Raw genomic sequence first — 27,164 nt, 5'->3', positions numbered from 1 at the left:
AACAGAAGTTTAGCTCACTTGTAGAGTTGAATTATTTTAGGCTGACCTGATTATTTGTTTGATTATGTGTATCATCCAGCATACTAGGCAGTCTATGAACCATGCTGAGCTCCCAACATTTGGACTAATTCCAACTTTATCATTTTCTGAGAATCACTGCTTTTCAGACTCGCTGCTTTTGTATTTATAATCCATTAGTCTTAGCCTGAATGCAAGCATTTAATTACATGATATCTAACAATGATCTGATATGATTTGACTTGACTTATTATTGTCACATGTACCTAGGTAAAGTGAAAAGTATTGTTTTGCATGCAGTATAGGCAGATCATAACACACAGGGTTCAACAGGGGATGTCTGACTGTAGTTATATCTCTTATTAATTATGCCTGTCATACGTCATATCAGAGATGAAAAATGTGTTGCTGGAAAAGCACAGCAGGTCAGGCAGCATCCAAGGAGCAGGAGAATCGACGTTTTGGGCATAAACCCTTCTTCAGGCTTATGCCCGAAACGTCGATTCCCCTGCTCCTTGGATGCTGCCTGACCTGCTGCGCTTTTCCAGCAACACATTTTTCAGCTCTGATCTCCAGCATTTGCAGTCCTCACTTTCTCCTAGTTGATCATATCAGAGAGCCTACTAAATATGTTAATGATTTGTTTACATTTCCTAGAAAATTAACATTTCCTGTCCAATACTCTGACTATTTGTAGCTATTAATATTAATGACATTGAACCAAGTACAGAGGGAGCAAACTGTGGTGATTTCATTCCCATGGAATGTATTTATCAATAGCCTGAAGTTAAGCAAATTGTATATTGCATACCGGATTGTGCACAGTTTGGTTTCCTTTCCAGAAAGAATGTACTTGCTTCACAGAGAGTGCAACAGGAGCTCATCAGATTAATTCCTGGGATAGTGGAATTATGATGCAAGGAGAGATTTAAGGAAGCTGGGTCTGCATTCCTAGGAATTTTGAAAGTTAAGGGTGGCCTTATTGAAACTTATGACAGAGTGTGACAGGCTGAATGCAGATAATATGTTTCTCCTGCTATTGAGTGTAAGACCACAATACCTCATCTCAGGATAAGAGGGGAGGTTATTTAACATTGAGTTGTGGTGGTGGGGTGTGACTACAGAGGCAGTGGAGAAATGGAGACTCAGTTTTGGGCCTGTTTAAGACTGATCAAGGTGACAGAGAATACTGTGACAAGATAATGTTGAGGTGATGATCAGTCGTAATAATGCACTGTCGGGGACTAGTAGAAGTAAATAGGTTAGCCAAGTTTAAGAGGCATTTAGGCAGACACATGAACAAACAGGGAGCAGAGGATTATGGACCATATATAGGTAGATAGGATTAGTTCAGAATGGTATCATAGTCTGCACAGGCATGGTGGGCTGCAGGGCCTGTTCTGATGATGTCCTATATCTTATGTTCAAATTGAAAGGTGGAGCAGGCTCAATGGGCTGAATGGCCTCTCCCTGTACCTCAGGTCCTATGTTTGTTTTCTTCATTCATGAGTATTTGCATTGCTAGCTGGGCCAACATTTATTGCCCTTGAACTGAGGGTCTAGACTATTTTAAAGTTAGTTAAGGCTCAATCACATTGGTGTGGGTCTGGAGGTATGTGTAAGCCAGACTGGGTACAGATGGCAGATTTCCTTCCATAAAAGACATCAGTGGACCAAATAGGTTTTTACAGCAATCTACAGTAATTACATGGATGCCAGTGACTAGCTTCTAATTTCCGATCACGTTTTGAATTCAAGTTTCATCATCTGTCTCAGTAGGATTCAAACCTGTGAAACATTCATCAAATATTTCAGTTGAGAGTAAGAAAGAAAATCAGTGAGACACGTACCATAAGATACTTGTAGCATTAAGGCGAACCTTAAATCAAGGCCAGATCGATCAATGCCACAGCTGTACCATCCTGCATCTCCCCTCTGAAGGTTTTCCATTGTAACAATAAATACTCCTCGTGCCTTGTTATCTTTAATTGACATTCTTCCTCGCTGTCCCTCTGGATCGTCTGTTCTCACCACATATGTACATTGATTAGTCCAACCATGACACCAGTATTTCATGTTTTGCTGGTACTGTTTGTCATAAGAACAATTTATTGTAATCGCTCTTCCCACAATTCCTTTTACATTCTTTTCCGCTGACAATGCACCTGAAACTGGGTAGACATTTCATAAGTTGAACAGGAAAGAAATACTTCAAACCAACACATTTTAATAAGAGTTAGTGCTTTTAACTATTAAAAACTGTACATCTATTAACACTGTTGAATTTCTTCTAGTTTGTGTTGAAAGGAAATATTAGTGTAGTGACCTGTCACAGCCTCAGAATGTGACAGATCCTATGGTTTTGTCTTGTGGGAGCATTTGGAGATTGATAACTTTCTTGACCCAACTGCAGTAATCAAGAGCAGGGAACCTGGAAATTGGGATTCAGTCACATTCTGTGCGGTTTAATTCCATGGATAATATCTTGTGTTTGCAGGTTGATTGTGGGGTTAGAAAGTAGAAACCTGCTTCTTGGGTTGAGATGTTGGTGGCTACATGAGATTGGAGGAGATCAGAAGGATAGAGAAGGGACTTTCAGATTGGTCGCTGCCGGCCAAGGAAAGACACAGGATCCATCAATGAAGAGGAAAGGAACAATACCCCTGATTGCTCAGTCCCTAACCTTCCTTGAATTGTCATGTTTCTCAGCCAAAAGGAGAATTTGAAGGAACAATTTGGGATAATTAACATATTTAAAAGCCGAGCCACCTCCCTATCACTTCTGTCAAACACTTTCCGCGCCTCACATTTTCTGCTAAAGTGAGAATTGGGTGGGTTGGTGATGGGATTAGGTCAAGATTCAAACTTCTTACAACTCAAACCTCAGCTGGTAACATCCCCACCTACGTCCTAAGGATTAAAGTATGTTCCTTAGTTATGATGGTGGTGGTGCCAGCTGTGGCTTTGTATTGGCACCCTCATGACTGTGTTAATATGTTGTTTGATCAAATTCTACCCACAGCTGAAGACCTCAGTTGTCATTCCAGTTCAGTGCTGAAGGAGGGCACTACATGTCGTAGAGTCATAGAGATGTACAGCATGGAACCAGACCCTTCGGTCCAACCCGTCCATGCCGATCAGATATCCCAACCCAATCTACGCCCGCCTGCCAGCACCCAGCCCATATCCCTCCAAACCCTTCCTACTCATATACCCATCCAGATGCCTCTTAAATGTTGCAATTGTACCAGCCTCCACCACTTCCTCTGGCAGCTCATTCCATACACGCACCACACTCTACGTGAAAACGTTGCCCCTTAGGTCTCTTTTATATCTTTCCCCTCTCACCCTAAACCTATGCCCCCTAGGTCTGGACTCCCTGACCCCATTATTCCTATTATTCCTATCCATGCCCCTCATAATTTTGTAAACCTCTATAAGGTCACCCTTCGGCTCTGACGCTCCAGGGAAAACAGCCCCAGCCTGTTCAGCTTCTCCCTATAGTTCAAATCCTCCAACCCTGGCAACATCCTTGTAAATCTTTTCTGAACCCTTTCAAGTTTCACAACATCTTTCCGATAGGAAGGAGACCAGAATTGCACGCAATATTCCAACAGTGGCTTAACCAATGTCCTGTACAGCCGCAACATGACCTCCCAACTCCTATACTCAATACTCTGACCAATAAAGGAAAGCATACCAAATGTCTTCTTCACTATCCTATCTACCTGCTACTCCACTTTCAAGGAGCTATGAACCTACAGTCCAAGGTCTCTTTGTTCAGCAACATTCCCTAGGACCTTACCATTAAATGTATAAGTTTCCTTCGGGTGCTCCAGTTACCTCCCACAGTCCAAAAATGTGCAGATCAGGTGAATTGGCCATGCTAAATTGCCCATAGTTTTAGGTGCATTAGTCAGGGGTAAATGTAGAGAAATGGGTCTGGGTGGGTTAGTCTTCAGAGGGTCAGTGTGGACTTGTTCAGCCAAATGGCCTGTTTCCACACTGTAGGGAATCTAATCATTCAGCACTGTGGAATCGGTGAAATATTTTACACTCTCTCCATTGTCGGCTGCTATCATGTGTTTAGCAAAACCAAGATTACACCTCACTGTGTGGGAGGTTTGCAACTGGCTTCCACTTCATAGGAAACTACAATGACTTTTTGGCCCAGCATGACAGAGAAAAACCACACACTGGTCGAAGTAGAAACAACTGTCGCATTGAACAAGAAGTAGCTTGCTGCCTATTAGGCAGTTGGTTAGCTTAGTTGGCTGGATGGTTGGTTTGCATGTAAAGTGATGCCAACTCTTCGGGTTTAAATCCCCCACTGGCTACAGACACCATGAAGGCCTCTTTGACCTTTCCCCTTGCTCAAAGCATGGTGATCCTCAGGTTAAATCAACCACCAGTTCTCTTCCTTTCATGAGAGAGCAGCCCAAAGGTCATAGTCATACAACTCAGAAACAGACTCTTCGGTCCAACCAGTCCATGCCAAACATAATCCCAAACTAAACTAGTCCTACCTGCTTGCTCGTAGCCCATTTCCCTCCAAACTTTTCCTATTCACGTACCAATCTAAGTATCTTTTAAATGGACATTTTCTACTATTAATTCCTATTAGCAACAAGTCACATTGTTACAACGTAGGATCCCTACAGTGTGGAAGCAGGTCATTTGGCCCATCGAGCCCACTCCAAACCATTGAACAGCAACCTACTACCCTACCTTATCTCTTATTATGAGAAACATTGTTACAGAGACAATGCATAGGGCCTGGATGTTAGGCTGTAACATCTTCGAGATTCTAAACTGTTCATGTTCATGTGGTTCACCATAGTGGGTGGTGTTACTGGCACACATCTTTATTAACTTTTCATATCCTTCTACATCGCCCTCAACTGCAATAGGATTTGGAGAGGGAAAACCACATAGTTCATGCAACAAGAACATAGGAAGGAAGTTTTTCTTTATTCCTTTACAGGTTGTGGGTGTCATTGGCCAGACCAGCATTTATGATCCAGCACCAACTGCATGGAAGACCTTATTGTCAACAACATTGCTGTGGGTCTGAGGTCTTGTGTAGGCCAGACCAGGCAAGGACAGCATTTTCCATTGGCGTTCAACAAGGGAACGCAAAGGGACTTGAAGAAAGTCTTTGAAGATAATAAACACAGTGGGCAGAATCTTATAGAATTGTAGATGACATGGGATATGGTGAATTTTGTGTCAGAATAGGGTGAGAATTCCACTAAGGCCCATTTCTGCATCGGGAAAAACTTGCTATATGTTTTATGCATGTATAGTGAGGCATGTTTCTCAACAAGAAGTGATGATACACCAATTAAGGAGGATTATAACTTGTTAAATGCCTCATTAATGTCACAACTGACCTCATCAATATTTAGCTTCAGCTAGCCATCGAGAATTCTCAAAATGGAAATCAGAGCAGGTAACTGGCTAAATCATGCGCTTCAGTTGCTCCAAAGGCCTTCATATTGAATACTGGGCACCAACATGTCACTGTGTACTTCATATGCTTCAGCCCCACATCGACGGACATTGGCATTACAACTGGTGCTAGCCTTTAAGAACCCTCATGATACATCTCCAAGCCATTTACAGAACAGATCTGGACTTTAACATTGCAATAGCAAACATCATTATAACGTTGTAGTAAGGACATTGTAAAGCCAGGGACATTCACCAGCTCATGGACTAGACCAGGCTGTATATCTGGCCTGTTTGTTTGCACTCGTTCCAAGCCTACCTGCATACTTAGAACACCTGCCTTGCCTCTCCATGCCTTATCTTTTTGAATACTATCCTCTCAGTCCGAGGTACCAGGCTTATATTACTTGTGTCATGCCTCACCATTTATCACAGGCACAAAGTTTGGAAGCTCATCATAATTGTCAGTTGGTCTCAATCAAATCAAGAGGGATAGCCTTCTCTCAGGTGTTTCACAGCACAGGAAGTCAAGATCAGTCTCCGATACCAGACTAGAGTTTTGGACCCAGTCTGTCAGCCATTCAGAGGTCGCAGTTAGGATATCTTTCACATGATGGGCTGAGGAGCTGAATATCTGACAGCCCAGCTCTCGTCTTGACTCTTTCTGCCCTATTAATGGAGATGAAAGATGATGTCACAGCTGAATTGTTTTTGTGCACGTAGGAAGTTATCCCAAGTGAGTGAGCAGGCAAAGCAGGGGATGTTCAGGGATAGTGGTGCCAGAGGTTTGGATGAGGGACAATGACTAAAGGCAGATGCTGCAGGCAACAGTGAAAATAGTGGAACATGAGCCTTGGTGGGAGATGAGTAGCAGAGAGAGGGAGAGAAAGAGAGAGAGAGAGAGAGAGAGATAAGGGGTATGAGGTACTGGGGAGAAGTTGGTGCCACTAGTGCTGGAGAAGTGAAGAGGCTCATTGACTTTTTTTCTACAATGCTGTATCTTCCTCCAGATGGCAGAGACTGTACTGGCCTGGATAGCAACCTCAGACCAGACTGGCAACTTCAGGCTCGAGAATATGGTGCTGGAAAAGCACAGCGGGCCTGGCAGCATCTGAGGAGCAAGAGAATTGACATTTTGGGCATAAGCCCTTCGTGAGAACTCCTGATTTGTCTATGCCCATAATGGGCATACTCAGATGGTGCAGGTACAAGTGATGGCAGTCTGTTTGCTATATTTGCTGACTGGTGAGTTGTTCCTGATTTGGTAAAAAGCAATAAGAAATTTCTTGACGAGAATCTCTTCAAAAGCCTCAATGCAACTAGCACTTAGCCCAGGGTTATTCCCAGTACATCAGAGCAGCCAGTGTAAGAATATTCTGGATTAGTGGTGCTGGAAGAGCACAGCAGTTCAGGCAGCATCCAAGTAGCTTCGAAATCGACGTTTTGGGCAAAAGCCCTACATTCCTGATGAAGGGCTTTTGCCCGAAACGTCGATTTCGAAGCTACTTGGATGCTGCCTGAACTGCTGTGCTCTTCCAGCCCCACTAATCCAGAATCTGGTTTCCAGCATCTGCAGTTATTGTTTTTACCTCAGTGTAAGAATATGACAAGGGAACTAATTATCTTGAGGGAGAAATGTTTCAGTTGGACAGGGTTCAGGTTCCTGGCAAAATGAAGTTGTCAGAGGATGAACAGCCTGTAGAGAATGTAGAAATGGTCTCTGAACATGTAGGTTACCTTGCTGGGGAGGAATCTGCAATTGGGGAAATAGTTTACATTGAAATGGAGGATTAAAAATTGGGTGGAGAAGCAGAGAGAAGAGCAGAAAAATCGCAGAAAGGACTAAAATGCTGAAAGGAAAGTAAGGTAAGGGAAAGGAAGAGAAATCAGATCAGAAAGAGGAAGCATTGCAAACAGGAAGAATGATAAACTGTAGCATGTTTCAGTTGAAAATGCGGAAGTACATTTGGTAAGTTGTGAAATGTGTTTGTAAATAGTAAATTAGAGGCATTAATTTTTATCAACCGGCTGAAAACAAAAGAATGATCAGATTCATGATGCAGAAATGGGTGAGTTTAACATTATGGTTAGAAAACATACTTGCCATTAATAGGGGAGAACTCGGTGCTATTCATTACAATTTCATTGTAGCAAAACATTTTAAAGGTAATTTGGATTTGGAATTGTTTGATGTTTAAGTGTAAAAAGAAAACAGTTATGGTTTGGGAGTAATATATGCAAAAAGTGTACCAGTGATACTGTGACTGTTATAACAATATTTTATCAACAGTACTTTAAATAACAGGAACAATTGCAAACTCAAGACATATTCCATTTGAGAGATTGTTGCCACTGCAGACTTCTCTGTATATTGGATGTTAGACTATTCAATAAATAATTTTCTTACAACTTAAACAGGCCACTTTTATGTTTTGACTATTACTCAGATAGATTTTCAACCAATAGTATGATTCTTATTATTTACTATTTACTATTGACAACAATTAACATGGTTTACTACATAGAGATAAATATTTCTGTGGTCCAGTTGTGCAGTTGAAAGACTACTGGACTTTGCCAAAATATCGTTCATTATTGTTTGCTGATTCTTTTAAACCATTTCATGCCTCCAAGTACTTTAACATCTCTACCCTATAACACATACACCAGATTTAAACAAATACAAATAATTCAGCTCTGACTGACACTCACCAGACAGGGAACAAATGAGAAGAACGATACTCCACATATCTTATTCACAAAGACCTGATCACTGCTTGTCCTCAGTCACCAAGCTCTTAGTTCTGATATTGAAATAAATGCCTGATATAACTGTGGAAATAATTTAAAAGAAGAAGAAGATAACAGGAAGCCCAGTGATGAAACCATCGTGAAGCAGATGATGAAACAAGTACTGAAGAAGGAGGGGCAGGAGTAGGCTTTACTGTCACTTGAACTTGCTCTGCCATTCAACATCACCTTAGCTGATCATTAACCTTAAACCATTTTCCACCCTTTTTCTATATCCTTGATTCTCATAGCTAAAATCTTTTTGTTTCATCCTGAAATATATTCAATGATAAAAGCATCCACAATCAAACTGACTAGAGATTTTCAAAGCTCTTTTGTGTCACCTTCAGAGCTAACTTTTCCACCTTGCTTTATACTGTCAGTAAACGTAGAGACTTTCACTTCAGTCTCTTTGCTGGAATTATTAATTTAGATTCTAAATTATCCCTGAGGCAGCAGTGCTAACCTCTGAGTGACGATGTGCCCCAAGATAGAGCACTTGGTGTAGTGGTGCAATGATAACACCCACTTTCTCAATTTCACAAAACAAAATAATTGATCATTGACTTCGGGAAGACAGGAGGAGGATATGCCCTTATCTATATCAACAGAGCTGAGGCAGAGAGGGTGGAGAGCGTCAATTTCCTCAGAGTGACTTTAACAGACTTTTCCATGTAGATGGCAAGGTTATGAAGGTATAACAACATCTTTTCTTCCTCAGGCAGCTTAGGATATTTGGCATATCCATAAGAACCATCACCAACTTTTACCAATGGAGGATCGAAAGCACTGTATCTGGATACATAACAGCCTGGTATGGCAACTGCTCTGCCCAGGACTGTAAGAAGCTACAGAGAGTTATGGGCCCAGCCTGGACCATCACTGAAGCTGACTTCCCATCCATGGGGTCCATTTACATGGCTCTTTTCTGTGAGAAGGCTGCCAACATCATTAAAGACCCATCGCACCCTGGTAATGCTCTCCTACAACCTCTTCCATCAGGCAGAAGATAAAGAAGCTCGAACACACACACACCAGCAGGATCAAAAACTGTTTCTTCCCAGCTGTGATTAGACTAATGAGTGGACCTCTCTAACTTCAAACAATGTTGATCTTTCTTTGCGCACCTTCTGTGCAGTGTAGCCTGTACATCTCACTCTGTCTAAGCACTCTGTGACCTGTATGTCCTTGATTGCTAGGAACTGCCTGTACTACTTGCAAAACAAAGCTTTTTACTGTTCCGTAGGATCATGTGACTACAATAAATCAAATCATTTCAAGTGCTGATCCGAGTACTTTTTAAAGGCTGTGAACTTTCCCAGCTCCCTTACCCTCCCAAGTAGTGCATTCCATATTCCCACCATCCTGTAAGTTGTTTTATTCATCCAGAGGAAGAAAGCATTGCTGATTGTGTCAGTATTTCATGCCCATTGCTTAATTTCCCAGAGGGCAGTTAAAAGTCAACCCTCACATTGCTGTAGGTCTGGAGTCAACATAGGCCAGATCTGTTAAGGATGGCAATTTCCTTCTTTGAAGAACACTAGTAAACCAGGTGGGTTTTCCCAACAATCGGCAACGGTTTCACAGCCATCAGTAGCCATGGCAGAGTTCGAATCTGGATTAACAGCCTTGTGATAATGCCACTAGGCTATCATCTGCCCCCCAAAAAATGGAAAGAGATTTCTTCAACTCCCTTCTAAACCTCCTGCCCTCACCTTAAATTTATGCCCTCTTGTTATTGCCCTTTACCTAAGGGGAATAGGTGTTTCATACACTCCCTATCCATGACCCTCATAATCAAGCAGGCATCTGGAAGAACACAGCAAGCCAGGCACCATCAAGAGGTGGAGAAGTCAATGTTTCGGGTGCAAACCTTCTTCAGTACCTCACAATCAGATCCCCTCTCAGTTTTCCCTTCTCTAAAGAAAACATGTTATTTCCCTTCTCAATTATACCTGTGCAACAACCCTGTATGTTCCTTGTGTGAGTACAGCCAAGTCTGAGTTACCTGGACAATCAATTTAGGATTGTCACTCGGACTCACAGTGTGGCACAATTTCAAGCTTTTAGAAGCTAAACACACCCATTCTTTGTAAACAGAAGGCCTTCAAAAAAATGCCCTTCAGGAGGCTTCTGTGAGAGAAAAGCTTCAGAAATCTGAAGCACATAGGGACTTGAAAGTGCTAGTTTAGTACTCTGTTAAAGTTAATATGCAGGTTCAGTTGGCAGTTAGGAAGGCAAATGCAATGGTAGCATTGAGTACAGGAGGGTGAGAATACAAAAGCAGAGATGTACGTTGAAGCTGTGTAAGGCTCTGATCAGACCACACTGGAATATTATGAGCAGTTTTCGGCCCCTATCCAAGGACGTATGTACCGGTGCCAGAGGGGGTCCAGAGGAGGTTTACAAGAATGATCCTGGGGATGAAGGGCTTGTCATATGAGGAGCTAATGAGGATTCTGGTTCTGTACTCGATGGAGTTTGGAAGGACAAGGGGGAAATCCCATTGTAACTTACAGAATACTCAGAAGTCTGGGGTGGATTTGGAGATGATATTTACACTAGTAGGAGAGATTACGACCCAAGGACACAGCCTCAAAGTGAAAGGATGACTGTTCAGAACTGAGGTGAGGTGGCATTTCTTCAGCCAGAGGGAGGTTAAGGTGTAAAGGTCATTGCTGCAGATTGCTGTGGGGGGCCAGGCCATTGCGTGTATTTAAGACAGCGACAGATTGTTTCTTGATTAGTAAGGGAACCAAAGGTTACAGGGAGACCACAGGAGAATAGGTTTGAGAAACATATCAACTATGATCAAATGAGAGAGGAGACTCAATGGACCAAATGAATTCTGCTCCTAGATCTTCTGGTCTTATGGTGACACATAACATCTGTTTCAAATCAACAAAATGTCTGACAGCCATTGACTGGTTTAGTTCTCAAGGCTATGCTCTGGCCAATCAAAGTCAACTTTATTAGCTTAAAGAATAATAAAGTCTTGCTGTTAATTGTCAATCAGCATTATTATCTGTGTTTCCCATGGCATTGCATCTATTTATCAGAGTCTACTTGCTAACCATTCAGCAGTGTCTCCTCTCATGCACTATAAACATTAGTTTTTTTCTCTGAATTTATGTTCTTGTTGAAAGAAGGGTCACTGCACTCAAAACGTTAACTCTGGGGCTAGGGCATTCTAGATCCTAACTACTCAAAATGTAAAAAACATTTCCTCATGTCACCATTGCTTCTCTTGTGAATCCTTTCAAAACAGAACCCTGTGAATCTCAATCCTTTCAGATTATTTTCAAAGCCCTTTCTCTGCAATCGTCATCAACCATCAAAGCATTTGAGGAGTTAATGGAATTGAACTAAAATTAAATTTGACTTTATTTAGGATAGAGCTTTCACTGGAAACACTCCACATGGAAAAATACTTTTAACCATGAAAAAATAGAGGAAAATTTCCAAAGTCAAACTGTTACACATGGAGAAAAATTTTGCTTAATAAAACTACAATGATAAAACTCTCATTAACAACAGCAATGGCTTGAGAAACATCTTCTTCATTTATCTTTCTTGGGATCCATCATTGGAAAGATCAATGATAGCAATAACTTATATTTGTATCGCACTTTCAACATTGCAAAACTTTGCAAAATATTTCACAAGTGATCAGACAAATATTGTTACCAAATCAAAGTAATGATACATGTGTGTTGAAAGAAGTGTGACTGTTTGGGGGAAGAACACTAGAGTTGAGCAATTAGACAAATTAAGACATTTTGCTGCTAATCCTGAGGCAATAGGATGTGGAAATGACAAAGTGGAACAGTGATTTCACAGAGGGGTTTATAAAGAAAAGAACGAGTGAAGCCAAGAAGGAATTTGAACACAAGAATAAGAATTTTATAAACTGAGGTACTGAGGACTGGTAACTAAAGTAGATCAGAGAGTGCAGGGCTGATGAGTTAATTTTGTTCAAGTCAGGATTCAGATTGCAGACATTTTGGAGAGATTTAAATTGATATAAGGCAGATGATGGGAGGCCCCAGGAGGGGACCATCAGAACAGTTAGGTGAGAAATTTAGTGGCAGTAAGTGGGGTTAGGCAAGAGAGATCGAGCTAAAGAGTAGATAATGTAAAATTGTTTCCATTGGTTTGGGGTTCTAGAATGAGTGGACACAGAATAAGAATGAGGGCCAAACCATTCAGAGGAGACATTAGAAAGCACTTCTACACACAAAGGATATTAGATGTTTGAAACTCTCTTTCACAAGTGGCAGTAGATATTACAACAGTTGATAATTTAAATCTGATTTAGATACATTTTTGTTAAGCAAAAGTATTAAGGGATATTGGCCAAAGGCTGATTAAGCCATATATCATCCATGATCTCATTGAATGGTAGAACAGGCTCTAGAGGCTGAATGGCCTGCTGTGGTTCCTTTGGTTAGGTTAAAGGTTAGTGATGAGTCAGTGCATAGGTAACAGTTGAGGAGAAAGATAATGGCTTCAGGCTTTGTAATGTTTAATTGTTAGACATTTTGGAAATCCATGTCTGAATTTTGGACATAAAACCTAATAGCACTGATCCAGAGATGCTGGAAATCTGAAACAAAACAAAAAACGCTGAAGAAACTCAGCAGTGGATCAGTACTTGGGGCTACGATGTTGTAGCCAAAACGGAGGCGTGGATTCCACAGGGATGCTTGATGTTCCAGGATTTAGAACATTTAAAGAGAACAGGGAGGGTGGAAAATGAGGAGGGGGTGTAGCATTGCTAATCAGAGAGTGCTTCACAGCTACAGAAACGAAGGTTGTTGAGGAAGGTTTGTCTACTGAGTCAGTATGGGTAGAAGTTAGGAACAGCAAGGGAACAGCCACCTCATTGGGGTTTTCTACAGACCAGGAGAAAGTGAGGACTGCAGACGCTGGAGATCAGAGCTGAAAATGTGTTGCTAGAAAAGTGCTCCTGAAGAAGGGCTCATGCCCGAAACGTCGATTCTCCTGCTCCTTGGATGCTGCCTGACCTGCTGCGCTTTTCCAGCAACACATTTTCAGCATTTTCTACAGACCGCCTAATAGCAGTAGAGAGACTGAAGAATCATAGGCGGGCAGATTCTGGAAAAATGCAGAAGTAGCAGGGTTGTTGTAATGGGTGATTTTAACTTTCCCAATATTGACTGGAACCTCCTAAGTGCTGATGGTTTGGATGGAGCCATTTTTGTCAGGTGTGTTCAGGAGGGTTTCCTTACTCAGTATGTAGACAGACTGACTAGGGGAGAGGCTATTTTGGATTTGGTGCTCGGCAACGAGCCAGGACAGATGTCAGATCTCGCGGTAGGAGAGCACTTTGGTGAAAGTGATCACAACTGCCTTACATTTAGCATAGCCTTGGAGAGTGAAAGGAGCAGTTACTGAGGGAAGATATTTAATTGGGGAAAAGGAAATTATGAAACTATCAGACGGGAGTTGAGAAGTACAGACTGAGAGCGATTGTTCCACAGAAAGGGCACAGCCGACACGTGGAGACTATTTAAGAAGCAGTTGTTGTGAGTGATGCATGAATTTGTTCCTCTGATACAGGTAAGAAGGGGTAAGATTAAGGAGCCTTGGATGACGAGAACAGAGGAACTTCTCATCAAAAGGAAGAAGGCAGCTTATGTAAGGTGGAGGATGCAAGGATCTAGCACAGCTTTAGAAGATTACAGGCTTGCTAGAAAGGAGCTCAGAAATGGGCTGAGGAGAGCCAAGAGGGGGCACGAAAAAGGCTTGGCAAGAGGATTAGGGAGAACCCAAAGGCATTTTACTCATACGTGAGGAATAAGAGAATGATCAGGGAGAAGGTAGGGCCGATCAGGGATAGCGGAGGGAACTTGTGCATGGAGTCCGAGCAGATAGCGGAAGCCCTAAATGAGTTTTTTGCTTCAGTTTTCACCAACGAAAGGGAACTTGTTGTAAATGAAAACTTTGAGGAGCTGGGATACTGTCTTGACCCGATCAAGATTGATGAAGTTGATGTGCTGGAAATTTTAGAAAATATCAAGATTGATAAGTCTCCAGGGCCAGACCAGATTTATCCTAGGCTGCTCCAGGAAGCGAGAAAGGAGGCTGGTAAGCCACTGGCCAGGATATTTGCCTCCTCACTCTCCACAGGAGGATTGGAAGGAGGCAAATGTTGTTCCTCTTTTCAAGAAGGGTAACTTGGAAATCCCTGGCAATAACAGACCAGTCAGTCTTACGTCTGTGGTCAGCAAAGTTTTGGAAAGAATTCTGAGGGACAGGATTTATGACTATTTGGCAAAGCATAGTGTGATTAAAGGCAGTCAGCATGACTTTGTGAGGGACAGGTCATGCCTCACAAATCTTATTGAGTTTTTTGAGGAAGTGTCAAGACAGGTTGACGACGGTCAAGCAGTGGATGTGCTGTATATGGACTTCAGCAAGGCATTTGATATGGTTCCCCATGGTAGGCTAATTCATATAGTCAGGAAGTATGGGATACAGGGAGATTTGGCTAACTGGATTCAGAATTGGCTGGCTGACAGAACGCAGCAAGTGGTTGTAGTTGGAAAATATTCTCCCTGGAGGTCAGTGTTGAGTGGGGTCCCGCAGGGCTCTGTTCTTGGGCCTCTGCTCTTTGTAGTTTTTATAAATGACTTGGATGAGGAGGTTGAGGAGTGGGTTAGTAAATTTGTAGATGACACAAAGGTTGGAGGTGTCATTGATAGTATTGAGGGCTACTGCAGGCTGCAGTGCGACATAGACAAGAAGCAGAGCTGGGCTGAGAAATGGCAGATGGAGTTCAACCTGGATAAGTGCGAAGTGATGCATTTTGGAAGGTTGAACTTCAATGCTGAATGTAGGATTAAATTCAGGATTCTTGGCAGTATGGAAGAACTGGGTGTACAAGTACATAAATCCCCCAAAGTTACCACCCAAGTGGATGGGGTTGTTAAGAAAGCATATGGTGTTTTGTCTTTCATTAACAGGGGTATCGAGTTTAAGAGCTGCGAGGTTTTGCTACAGCTCTATAAGTCCCTGGTGAGACCACACTTGGAATATTGTGTCCTGTTCTGGTCACCCTACTATCGGAAAGTTACAGAGGCTTTGGAGAGGGTGCAAAGAAGGTTCACCAGGATGCTGACTAGACTGGAGGGCTTGCCTTATGAAGAAAGGTTGAATAAGCTCGGACTATTCTCTCTGGAGAGAAGGAGGAAGAGAGGAGACCTGATCGAGGTGTACAAAGTAATGAGTGGAATAGATAGAGTCAATAGCCAGAAACTATTCCCCAGGGCAGGATTGACAAGGAGTCATAGTTTGAAGATATTAGGAGGAAGGTACAAAGGAGACGTCAGAGGTAGGTTCTTTATGCAGAGAATAGTGAATGCATGGAATGCATGCAGTGCCAGCTGTGGTGGTGGAAGCAGAGTCATTGGGGACATTTAAGTTACTGCTGGACATGCACATGGATAACAGTGAGTTGAGGGGTGTGTAGGTTAAGTTACTATATTTTATGGCACAATATCGTGGGCCAAAGAGCCTGTTCTGTGCTGTACTTTTCTATGTTCTATGTTCTATAGTTCGGGCAGCAGCTATGGACAGGAAGTAGGATTAATGTTTCAGGTTGAGTAACCTTCTTCAGAACTATTAGTAGCTCGGAAATGGTGGTATATCTGTCATAGACCTGGATGGGGGAGGGGTGGATTAAGTGAAGAGATGGAGCCCAGAAAGAAACCAAAACAGTCAGGTAGACAAAGGACTAATGGTAAGCCCAGGAGTAAGAAAAGCTGATAATCAGGGCCATAAATCAATGAAAATGGGCTGGCTGTACTGAAATCAGCTTATGTTATGACAAGGAGAAAGTGAGGACTGCAGATGCTGGAGATCAGAGCTGAAAGTCTGTTGCTGGAAAAGTGCAGCAGGTCAGGCAGCATCCAAGGAGCAGGAGAATCGACGTTTTGGGCATGAGCCCTTCTTCAGGAATTCCTGAAGAAGGGCTCATGCCCAAAACGTCGATTCTCCTGCTCCTTGGATGCTGCCTGACCTGCTGCGCTTTTTCAGCAACACATTTTCAGCTCATGTTATGACAAGGGTATGGGGGAAGGTAAACACTGAGAAAGATAGGTAGACCAAGTGAAAGAGAGAGCGCAGGCTGAAAAATGGAAGTGAAATTGATAAATTTTTCCAACTCTGGACCAGAGAGAGAAGCAGCACCAATGATGTCAGCGAAGAGGGTTCCCTCAGATTACAACAGGATCTGGACCAGGTGGGCCAATGGACTGAGAAGTGGCAGATGGAGTTTAATTCAGATAAATGTGAGGTGCTGCAGTTTGGGAAAGCAAATCTTAGCAGGACTTATACACTTAATGGTAGGGTCCTAGGGAGTGTTGCTGAACAAAGCTCCTTCATAGCTCCTTAAAAGTGGAGTCGCAGGTAGATAGGATAGTGAAGAAGGCGTTTGGTATGCTTTCTTTTATTGGTCAGAATACTGAGTACAGGAGTTGGGAGGTCATGTTGCGGCTGTACAGAACATTGGTTAGGCCACTGTTGGAATATTGCATGCAATTCTGGTCTCCTTCCTATCAGAATGATGTTGTGAAACTTGAAAGGGTTCAGAAATGATTTACAAGGATGTTGCCAGGATTGTAGGATTTGAGCTACAGGGAGAGGCTGAACAGGCTGGGGCTGTTTTCCCTGGAGCGTCAGAGGCTGAGGGGTGATCTCATAGAGGTTTACAAAATTATGAGGGGCATGGATAGGATAAATAGACAAAGTCTTTTCCCTGGGGTCAGGGAGTCCAGACCTAGAGCACATTGGTTTAGGGTGGGCGGGGAAAGATATAAAAGAGACGTAAGGGACAACTCTTTCACGCAGAGGGTGGTACATGTATGGAATGAGCTGCCAGAGGATGTGGTGGAGGCTGGTATAATTGCAACATTTAAGAGGCATTTGGATGGGTATATGAATAGGAAGGGTTTGGAGGGATATGGGCCGGGTGTTGGCAGGCGGGACTAGACTGGGCTGGGATATCTGTTCGGCATGTACAGGTTGGACCGAAGGGTCTGTTTCCATGCTGTACATCTCTATGTCACTGATGTCGGATAAAGAGATGTAGGGAGAGGGCCTGAGTTGGATTGGAGCAAGGAATGTTGCACGTACTCCACAAAGAGACAGACTGAACTGGGACCCATGTGGGTATCCATGGCCACACCTTTAACTGAAGAAATTGAGGAGACTTAAAGGAGAAGTTATTCGCAGTGATGACAAACTTGGCCAGACGAAGGAGAGTGATGGCGGGTGGGAATGGGTCAGGCCCTCATTCCAGTAGGAGGTGGTAAGCCCAAATATTGGGGATAGATGTGTGAAGGAAGTGCATGACCATTGTGAAGAGGAGGAGCTTGGTGCCCACAAAGTGGAAATTCTGAAACTAATGTAGAGTATTTCAAGAATCACAGTTGTAGGTGAGAAGGAACTGGATAAGGGGAGAAAAAAAAACAAATCAAAGTCGAAAGAGATAGTTTCTTTGGGGCAGAAATAAGCAGAAGCCCTGGGGCAGACCGGGAAATCTCATCATCTCATCAAAGCTTCCATTCTGGGCCCTTGCAGCCTCAGAAACAATATCAAGTTTAATAATTTTAAAACCCAACGCCTCATCTTCACCATGGATATCCAATCCCTCTACACCTCTATCTGCCATGACCAGGGCCTCCAAGCCCTCCGTTTTTTCCTCTCCCAACTTCCCCAACAGTACCCTTCCACTGACACTCTCATTTGTTTGGCCGAACTGGTCCTCACCCTTAACAATTTCTCCTTTGAATCCTCCCACTTCCTCCAGACCAAAGGGGTAGCCATGGCCACCTGTATGGGCCCCAGCTATGCCTGTCTCTTTGTTGGCTACGTAGAGCAGTTGATCTTCTGTAATTACACCGGCACCACTCCCCACCTCTTTCTCCGCTACATTGATGACTTCATTGGCGCCACCTCGTGCTCCCGCGAGGAGGTTGAGCAATTCATCAACTTCACCAACACATTCCACCCTTACCTTAAATTTACCTGGACCATCTCTGACACCTCCCTCCCCTTCCTGGACCTCTCCACCTCCGTTAATGACGACCGACTTGACACTGACATTTTTTACAAATGCACCAACTCCCACAGCTACCTGGATTACACCTCTTCCCACACTACCTCTTGCAAAAATGCCATTCTGTATTCCCAATTCCTCCGTCTCCGCCGGATCTGCTCCCAGGAGGACCAGTTCCACCACAGAACACACCAGATGGTCTGCTTCTTTAGAGACCACAATTTCCCTTCCCACGTGGTTAAAGATGCCCTCCAATGCATCTCGTCTACATCCCGCACCTCCGCCCTCAGACCCCACCCCCTCTACCCATAACAAGGACAGAACGCCCCTGGTGCTCACCTTCCACCCTATCAAACTTTGCATAAACCAAATCATCCACCGACATTTCCGCCACCTCCAAACAGACCCCACCACCAGGGATATATTTCCCTCCCCACCCCTTTCCGCCTTCCGCAAAGACTGTTCCCTCTGTGACTACCTGGTCAGGTCCATGCCCCCCTACAACCCACCCTCCCACCCTGGCACTTTCCCCTGCCACCGCAGGAACTGTAAAACCTGCGCCCACACCTCCTCCCTCTCCTCTATCCAAGGCCCTAAAGGAGCCTTCCACATCCATCAAAGTTTTACTTGCACATCCACTAATATCATTTATTGTATCTGTTGCTCCCGATGCGGTCTCCTCTACATTGGGGAGACTGGGCGCCTGCTAGCAGAGTGCTTTAGGGAACATCTCCGGGACACCGCACCAATCAAACACACCGCCCCGTGGCCCAACATTTCAACTCCCCCTCCCACTCTGCCAAGGACATGGAGGTCCTGGGCCTCCTTCACCGCCTCTCCCTCACCACCAGACGCCTGGAGGAAGAACGTCTCGTCTTCCGCCTCGGAACACTTCAACCCCAGGGCATCAATGTGGACTTCAACAGTTTCCTCATTTCCCCTTCCCTCACCTCATCCTAGTTCCAAACTTCCAGCTCAGTAACTGTCTCCTTGACTTGTCCGGACTTGTCCTACCTGCCTATCTCCTTTTCCACCTGTCCACTCCACCCTCTCCTCCCTGACCTATCACCTTCATCCTCTCCCCCACTCACCCATTGTACTCTATACTACTTTCTCCCCACCCCCACCCTCCTCTAGCTTATCTCTCCACGCTTCAGGCTCTCTGCCTTTATTCCTGATGAAGGGCTTTTGCCCGAAATGTCGATTTCGAAGCTCCTTGGACGCTGCCTGAACTGCTGTGCTCTTCCAGCACCACTAATCCAGAATATTATTTGAACGATTAGCTTCCAGTGAATGAGTATTTCTCACAGAACAATCTTTATGTGTTCATGATATTTACAAACTTAGCAATTGGCATAATTCATGATAAAAATATCAAGCAATTCGAAAGTAAAACAAAAAGACTTGAAAGGCTTGTAATCTGAAACAGAAACAGAAATTGCTGGAAACTCAGCACGTCTGGTGGTGTCTGTGAGAGGAGAGTAGATTTAATGTTTCATGTCCAGAAGACTTCTGCCGAAGAGTCACTGGATCAAAATGTTCACGTTGCTTTCTTCCTGCAGCCCGACTTGCTAAGTTTCACAAGCAATTTCTGTGTCAGTTTCAAACCATTCCAGTTGTGCAACCAGGAAGCGCAAGAACAGTAAGTTAACACTAAGGTGCAGTTAGAGACACAACAACTTCCATGAAAAGGCTTTTGTTTTTGTTTCTTCCTTCCCCAGTTTGGTGGTCAAGTTAATTTGATGACAAAGTCCATTTTGTTCTCTGAAATCAGTCAAGGGGCATGATATGATTCAGACCAAAAATCCCATTCACATATACGTAGCCCGGGGATCTTCATTTTCCCATTTTGGTGTTGTTATGGCCATCTGCTTCATCGAGTGTCTGGAAAAGAAAACATTTAAGGCTCCACTTTCATTGAGAACAAGGTATCATTTCACATATTAGTTCTGAAAGGATTTCTAGAACTGGCAACAAATCAGGCAATCCAAGTTTGTGATGTGTGAGCACACACTCGTCCTTCCCTCATCAGCAGTTACAATGTGTGTGAGAAAAAATGTCATTGGTGTTACCTTGCGTTAAAAGAATATAATTTTCTCACAGGTTGACACCGTTTCCCTGTAGCTGTGCTGGTGGAGTATCGACAGCAATGATTCTCCGCTGTAGTAAATCTATTTTATTGGGGCCAGTCTGTATAATTCGCAGCAACAATTGCATAGGGTCTGTGACTGAACAACTTGGTGTTTGAGGAAATAAAAATTAGTCCTTTGTTCTTGTCTGAAAACAAGTCTCTCTGTCACCCAACAGTAATGTGCCAAATTTTTTCAACTTTCAAATTTCTTTTCTTCCTATTTCTTCTCTCAATTGTTTTCTAACAATAGACTGCTATTTGAAAGTGTTCTCTGACAGAGGGTTATATATGAATGTCACAACAAATAGCCCATTAAACTTCTTGAGATTATTCTTGCCATTTCATTACATAACAGCTGATTTGTAGCTCCATTTAATATCATTTCACATCCTGTAAGTCTCTGACCAAGTATATATCGAGTGATTTCATTTCTGTAATTTTCTATTGACTATGTGTTCATATGCCTTTGGACAAACATATGGATGTACATGGAATAGTGTAGGTTAGATGGGCTTCAGATTGGTATGATAGGTCGGCGCAACATCGAGGGCTGAAGGGCCTGTACTGCGCTGTGATATGTTCTATGCTTTGGATGGGACAGTTCCAGATTTCCATGACACCTTGTATGGAAAATGCTTTCCAATTTCACGTGTGCATTCCTCCATTCATGAATTATTTTAAATATGTGTTTTATACAGCAACCAATATCTTTGATGTGGATAGTGCCTTTATGATATTTAAAAGGTTTCCTCATGTTTCAATTTTATTTCTGCTCATTCAAATACTCCATTGAAAGTTAAAAGTATAGAAAAATTGCCAATACTTTTCACAACAACTGAATATCTTGATTTAGAGATGCCGGTGCTGGACTGGGGTGTACAAAGTTAAAAATCACACAACACCAGGTTATAGTCCAACAGGTTTAATTGGAAGCACACTAGCTTTCGGAGCACCGCTCCTTCACCTGATGAAAGAGTGACGCTCCGAAAGCTAGTGTGCTTCCAATTAAACCTGTTGGACTATAAGCTGGTGTTGTGTGATTTTTAACTGAATAGCTTAACTGAATACTTTTGAAGTATAGTGATTGCTTTAATGTTGGGAATACAGCAGCCAGGTTACTCACAGCAAATTCCCACTTGTGACAAAGAAGTTTTTATGATGCTGAAGAAGGAAGATATATTGATGAGGATTCTGAAACTAACTCCACTGCTCTCTGAAATAATCTCATGAGATCTTTTACTTCAATTCAATTTGCAGAATGGCCTCAGAATTTAGGTCATTTTCTGCCCTGATTGGTTGCAGAAATTTTATTGTTTACAAACCATCTGTGCTTCAAAATGGATAAAATAATTGTTGAGCTGATGTATAATTCTGCATTCTAGTACAAACTTCTTCTTTCAGACTGTCAGTCTTTAATAAACTAGATCTTTTAGAATTAGTCATTCCTGATGAAGGGTTTTTGATCAATAGTCGATTTTCCTGCTCCTCAGATGCTGCCTGATCTGCTGTGCTTTTCCAGCACCACTCTAATCTTGGCTCTAATTTCCAGCATCTGCCGTACCCACTTTCACCTTTTAGAATTATAGCAGAGGTGTTTTAACAGGTGTTCCCAAAATGTGTGCTGGCACTTTTGCTGTTGAAATGGCAATCGCTATCATTTGTTTTTGAAACATCATTCATGTGAGGGAGCAAACATAGTACCATCCACCTCAGCTGTGAATGAAACTGTGTGCTGTGTTTGAGTAAGAAGATGATTCCATCTGAAAGGAAGACAGAAGCAGTGGAGAATTGGTGATTAGGGTATACAGACTGAGAATCGCATGCATCCATTAAAACCTAAAACATGAGACCAGCACCGTTTCTGCTTGTTGGCCTTTTGTTGAGTTTGATAAAATCTACACTTTCTCTGTAAAATCATTGATGTTGCAACTGCATGTGCGGAAAGAACACCCTCTGGCAGGTACCCCATTACCAATTCATGTTTTCAGATTATGTCCCCCTGCACTAGAATTCCAAACAGTTTCTCCATTATCTATATGTATCCAAACAATTCCCTAACAAGTTAGAAATAGCTCAATCAATCCAGTTGTCATCTTTAAAACCTCAAGGGAACGTGAGCCAAATTGATTCAATCCATCCTCCCAACTGATCTCCTTAATCATTGGATCATTAATTTACACTGCACCCTTTCGAATGCCAGTAGTTCTCTGTGAGAAATCTAAATGCAGAATTCTCGAGGGAATCTGGTTAAGATTTTATGCAACTCAAACATCACTTTCTCATTTTTAATTTTCAATTCCTGTAAAGGTCAATATTAGATTATTCTCAAATTATTTCCTGCATTCACACACTCCTTTTTGTGTGGATTGTTGTACAGCATACTTATCATGCTACCTGTCCACATATTCCAGTCTCTCAACATTAAGCAATTATTTTGATCTAAAACCAGAGAAACTGCGGATGCTGGAAATCTGAAACAAAAACAGAAATGCTGAAGAAACTTGGCTGGTCTATCAGCATCTGTAGAGAGAGAAACAGAGTTAACATTTTGAGTCTAGTAACCCTTCTACAGAATTGAAGAAGGACCCAAAGCATTGACTCTGCTTTCTCTTCATAGATCCTGCTAGACTTGCTGTGTTTCTTCAGCAATTTTTTTTTTGTTGAAGAAATTATTCCGACTTATCTTTATCAGATCCAAAAAGGATGAACTTCTAATTCCCCACATTGAGTGCCATCTGGATAAATTTGCCCTTTCTCTCTGTTTTGTGATGTTCTGTTCCCATCCCAAGGAATGCTCTAGATTCAGAGCACAGTCCTCTGTACAATGATATAGGCTTTTCTGTCATATGGAGTTCTTTGACTGGGACTGAGGGTTTTTGGCTTCATAATCTACCACGTCTCAGTCTCAAAAAGAGATAGATTTTGACTGTGAAATTGATTGGCATCTGTGATTCTTATCTGTTTGTTCAGGTGCCTAAAACTGTCTTGACGTTATTTTGAAGAAGGTCAGGGGAATTTATTCACTATCCTGCTCTAACCCAATTATTTATTCAGTTAGAGTCATAGGGTCATAGAGAGGACAGCACAGAAACAGACCCTTCAGTTCAACTCATCCATGCTGACCAGTTATCTGAAATTAGTCTAGTCCCATTTACCCAAACTTGACCTGTATCCCTCCAAACAAATCCTATTCATGTACCAGTACGGATGTGTATTGACTGTTATAATTGTACTAGCCTTCACCACTTCCCCTAGCAGCTCATTCCATATATGAACCACCCTTTGCATGAAGAAGTTGTCCCTTAGGTCTCTCTTACCCTAAATTTATGCTATTGAGTTCTGGACTTGCCCAAACCAGGGAAAAGATCCTGTCTATTAATCTAATCCGTGCCCCTTTTGATTTTATAAAACTTGAGAAGGTCACCCCTCAACCTCAAAAGTTCCAGGGAAAACAGCTCCAGCCTATTCAACCTCTCGTTATAGCTCAAACCCTCCAACCCTGGCAACATTTCTGTAAATCTTTTCTGAACCCTTTCAAGTTTCACAACATCCTTCTGTAGGGAGGCTGTGGAGAAGGTAGCACTGACAGGGACTACTTACGGACACAGAGATGGGCTCAAGTGCGTATACTTCAATGCAAGGAGTATCAGAAATAAGGTGGGTGAACTTAAGGCATGGATCGGTACCTGGGACTACGATGTTGTAGCCATCACGGAAACATGGATAGATGAGGGACAGGAATGGCTGTTGGAGGTTCCTGGTTACAGATGTTTCAGTAAGATTAGGGAGGGTGGTAAAAAAGGAGGGGGGGTGGCATTGCTAATTAGAAATGGTATAACGGCTGCAGAAAGGAAGTTTGAGGGAGATCTGCCTCTGGAGGTAGTATGGGCTGAAGTCAGAAATAGGAAAGGTGCAGTCACCTTGTTGGGTGTTTATTATAGGCCCCCCAATAGCAGCAGAGATGTGGAGAAACAGATTGGGAAACAGATTTTGGAAAGGTGCAGAAGCCACAGGGTCGTAGTCATGGGCGACTTCAACTTCCCAAATATTGATTGGAAGCTCTTTAGATCAAGTAGATTGGATGGGGCGGTGTTTGTGCAGTGTGTCCAGGAAGCTTTTCTAACGCAGTATGTAGATTGTCCAACCAGAGGGGAGGCCATATTGGATTTGGTACTCGGTAACGAACCGGGACAAGTGGTGGGCTTGTTAGTGGGTGAACATTTTGGTGATGGCGACCACAATTCTGTCACTTTCACCTTGGTTATGGAGAGGGATAGGTGCACACAACAAGGAAGTTTTTACAATTGGGGGAAGGGAAATTACGATGCTGTAAGACAGGATTTGAGGAGCATACGTTGGGAGCATAGGCTGTCAGGGAAGGATGTGGTGGAAATGTGGGACTTTTTCAAGGAGCAGATACGACGTGTCCTTGATATGTATGTACCGATCAGGCAGGAAAGAAATGGTCGTGTGAGGGAGCCTTGGTTGACGAGGGAGGTTGAATGTCTAGTAAAGAGGAAGAAGGAGGCTTACATAAGGTTGAGGAAACAAGGTTCAGACAGAGCAGTGGAGGGATACAGGATAGCCAGAAGGGACCTGAAGAAAGGGATTAGGAGAGCTAAGAGAGGGCATGAAAAATCCTTGGCGGATAGGATCAAGGATAACCCCAAGGCATTCTATGCGTATGTGAGAAACCTGAGAATGACGAGAACGAGGGTAGGTCCGATCAAGGACAGTGGTGGGAGACTGTGTATTGAGTCGGAAGAGATAGGAGAGGTCTTGAACAAGTACTTCTCTTCAGTATTTACGAACGAGAGGGACTGTATTGTTGAAGAGGAGAGTGTGAAACGGACTGATAAGCTAGAAGAGATATCTGTTAGGAAGGAAGATGTGTTGGACATTTTGAACAACTTGAGGATAGACAAGTCCCCCGGGCCTGACGGGATATATCCTAGGATTATGTGGGAAGCAAGAGAGGAAATTGCAGTACCGTTGGCAATGATCTTCTCGTCTTCACTGGCAACGGGGGTGGTACCAGGGGACTGGAGAGTAGCGAATGTTGTGCCCCTGTTCAAAAAAGGGAATAGGGATAACCCCGGGAATTACAGGCCAGTTAGTCTTACTTCTGTGGTAGGCAAAGTAATGGAAAGGGTACTGAGGGATAGGATTTACGAGTATCTGGAACGGCACTGCTTGATTAGGGACAGCCAGCACGGATTTGTGAAGGGTAGGTCTTGCCTTACAAGTCTTATTGAATTCTTCGAGGAGGTGACCAAGCATGTGGATGAGGGTAGAGCAGTGGATGTAGTGTACATGGATTTTAGTAAGGCATTTGATAAGGTTCCCCATGGTAGGCTTATGCGGAAAGTCAGGAGGCATGGGATAGAGGGAAATTTGGCCAATTGGATAGAAAACTGGCTAACCGGTCGAAGTCAGAGAGTGGTAGTAGATGGTAAATATTCAGCATGGAGTCCAGTTACAAGTGGAGTTCCGCAGGGATCAGTTCTGGGTCCTCTGCTGTTTGTAATTTTTATTAATGACTTAGATGAGGGAGTCGAAGGGTGGGTCAGTAAATTTGCAGATGATACAAAGATAGGTGGAGTTGTGGACAGTGAGGAGGGCTGTTGTCGGCTGCAGAGGGACTTAGATATGATGCAGAGCTGGGCTGAGGAGTGGCAGATGGAGTTCAACCCTGCCAAGTGTGAAGTTGTCCATTTTGGAAGAACAAATAAGAATGCGGAATACAGGATTAATGGTAGGGTTCTTGGTCAGGTGGAGGAACAGAGGGATCTTGGGGTCTATGTACATAGATCTTTGAAGGTTGCCACTCAGGTGGATAGAGTTTGTAAGAAGGCCTATGGAGTATTATCGTTCATTAGCAGAGGGATTGAATTCAAGAGTCGTGAGGTGATGTTGCAGCTGTACAGGACTTTGGTTAGGCCACATTTGGAGTACTGTGTGCAGTTCTGGTCGCCTCACTTTAGGAAAGATGTGGAAGCTTTGGAGAGGGTGCAGAGAAGATTTACCAGGATGTTGCCTGGAATGGAGAGTAGGTCATACGAGGATAGGTTGAGAGTTCTCGGCCTTTTCTCGTTGGAACGGCGAAGGATGAGGGGTGACTTGATAGAGGTTTATAAGATGATCAGAGGAATAGATAGAGTAGACAGTCAGAAACTTTTTCCCCGGGTACAACAGAGTGTTACAAGGGGACATAAATTTAAGGTGAAGGGTGGAAGGTATAGGGGAGATGTCAGGGGTGGGTTCTTCACCCAGAGAGTGGTGAGGGCATGGAATGCGCTGCCCGTGGGAGTGGTAGAGTCAGATTCATTGGCGACCTTTAAGCGGCATTTGGATAGGTACATGGATGGGTGCTTAATCTAGGATAGAAGTTCGGCACAACATCGTGGGCCGAAGGGCCTGTTCTGTGCTGTATTGTTCTATGTTCTATGTTCTATCCTTCTGATAGGAAGGAGACCAGGACTGCACACAATATTCCAAAAGTGGCCTAACTAATGTCCCGTACAGCTGCAAATGACCTTCCAACTCCTATACTCAGTGGTCTGACCAATAAAGGAAAGCAAATAAAAAGCCTTCTTCACTATCCTATCTGCCTGTGACTCCACTTTCAGGGAACTATCAACCTGCACTCCAAAGTCCCATTGTTCAGCGACACTCCCCAGGATCTTACAT

The 27,164-nt window shown here is 43.1% G+C and overlaps 1 pseudogene; it reads right to left on the bottom strand.

Annotated features, from left to right (window-relative positions):
- Positions 1-27,164, bottom strand: part of LOC140467128 (Fc receptor-like protein 5) — a 110,338-nt pseudogene that overhangs the window by 26,468 nt on the left and 56,706 nt on the right.

Source organism: Chiloscyllium punctatum, chromosome 45 (assembly GCF_047496795.1).
Source record: "Chiloscyllium punctatum isolate Juve2018m chromosome 45, sChiPun1.3, whole genome shotgun sequence".
NCBI lineage: Eukaryota > Metazoa > Chordata > Chondrichthyes > Orectolobiformes > Hemiscylliidae > Chiloscyllium > Chiloscyllium punctatum.
This window is presented reverse-complemented; position numbering and strand designations above follow the sequence as displayed.